Below are 1,960 nucleotides of genomic sequence, written 5' to 3'. Positions count from 1 at the left end.
TTCAGTACAAAATTGTGCGACCATCACTGCCTTTGTTGGAGCTTTGAGCCCCTCCCAGCTAAGGTCCCTCTACTAGGTTTCTCACTGTCCCAGGTGTTTCTCACTGTCCCCCTAGAGGGGAAAGAGTCTGGCCTCAGGTGAGGGAGACTGAGTGAAGAACAAGATCTGGCCACCTGCGCTCACCATCTGATCCGGTTTATGATAACAATCACTGAGCACTTGCCAGATGCCAGGTGCAGTTGGAAGCACTTGACAGATGGCTCACGTGACTGCCGCCAGCACTCCTGTAGATCAGGCGCTATCTGTATGATCCTCTATGTGGCACCAGGGAGAAAGCGACCCTTCCTGAAGCTCATGTGGGGTCAGGTCAAGAAGGTGCCCCTGTTCCCCATTTACACAACTTGAGCTGAACCTGAAAGATCGAAACTGGTCTCTCATGGAGCAAATCCACAGAGTGGTTATAACAAGTATTTTTATTTAAAATAAGGAGGGAATTCCTTGGTGGTCCAGTGGTTAGAACTCTGTGCTTTCACTGCTGAGGGCCCAGGTTCAATCCTTAGTTGGGGAACTAAGATCTGGCAAGCTGCAGAGAATGGCCCCCAAAAAAAAAAATTTTTTTTTTTTTTTAATGGGGAGATTTCCCTATCTGTTCCATCCAGCCCTTAAGTAGAGTGTCCCTGGTTGTGTGTCCTTACCCTTGTACTTTGACTTTATTATCCTGCACCAGCTTCCATTTCACCTGGTCCCTGAAGCATTTGAGACCCTCACACTAACAGGTGGGTGAAGAATGACTCAGGTGCAATCTTTTATTCTTTTGAATCTATGTATTTATTTTGATTGTGCTGGGCCTTCGTTGCTTCATGGGCTTTCTCTAGTTGTGGTGCATTTGTGCACGGGGTTCTCATTAGGGTGCTTCTCTTGGTGTGAAGCATGGGTTCTAGGATGTGTGGAGGCTTCAGTAGTTGCAGCTCCCAGGCTCTAGAGCATGGGCTCAGTAGTTGTGGCCCAGGGCTTTTGTTGCTCTGTGGCATGTGGGATCTTCCTGGGCCAGGGACTGAACCTGTGTCTCCTGCACTGGCAGGGGAATTCTTTTTCTTTTTTTTGGGGGGGGTGGAATTCTTATTCACTGTACCACCAGGGAAGTCCAAATACAATCTTTCGTTGTTTTTTTTTTTTCAGTGTCAAAGAGTTCCCCCACTCCCAACTGTCCTCAATCCACTGAGCTTACTTCCATTCAGACCGTTTTTTGTTCTTTCAGAGAGAACTTTGGATTCCACATGTCCAGGAAGCAGGCAGGGACCAACGCAGAGGGGTTGTCTATACTAGGCTCTTTACCACCACACACAGAGTTCATCCCGGCTTCCACATGTCCTTGCACAGGCCACCCACCAAGAGTGCCACTCCCTGCCTACCACAGCCAAATTCCAGCTGGAGGCCTGGGTCTGGACATCCCCCTCCAGAGACTCCTGCTCCCACCTCCTCCCCATGGCCCACTTGCACCAGAGAAGCTTGAAACTTCTTTGGGAAGTAGAGGAAATCTGGGGTTCCCTCTAGCTGAGTAAAGAGGGACCACTCTGATCAGGGGTTAGGCTACCCTATCCCACCCCTTCTTGAGGCCTAAGGCAGGGGGAAGTTGAGGCTATGGATAGGATTATCGGGAAGGGCAGGAGTGCTAAAAATCCAGAGGTATGACCTCACCTCGAGATTAGAGAGAGAATGAAACAGAGAGGGAAACAGAAAAACACAGAAACAAAGAGAGACACAGAGAATTAGGCAAAGAAGCAGAAAGACAAGAGCCCGAAGGCAGAGACAAAGAAACCGACACAGGAGAAAAGCAGGGACCAAAGGAGGCAGAGATAGAGCAAGCGACAGAGGCGCAGGAAAGGGGAGAGGATGTAATTTAGTGGTTCAAAGAACAAACTGGAGCCAAACTTTGAGAAACATCAGGCAGACAGAGGTG

The sequence above is a fragment of the Muntiacus reevesi genome, chromosome 2, assembly GCF_963930625.1.
Source record: "Muntiacus reevesi chromosome 2, mMunRee1.1, whole genome shotgun sequence".
Taxonomy (NCBI): domain Eukaryota; kingdom Metazoa; phylum Chordata; class Mammalia; order Artiodactyla; family Cervidae; genus Muntiacus; species Muntiacus reevesi.
This window is presented reverse-complemented; position numbering follows the sequence as displayed.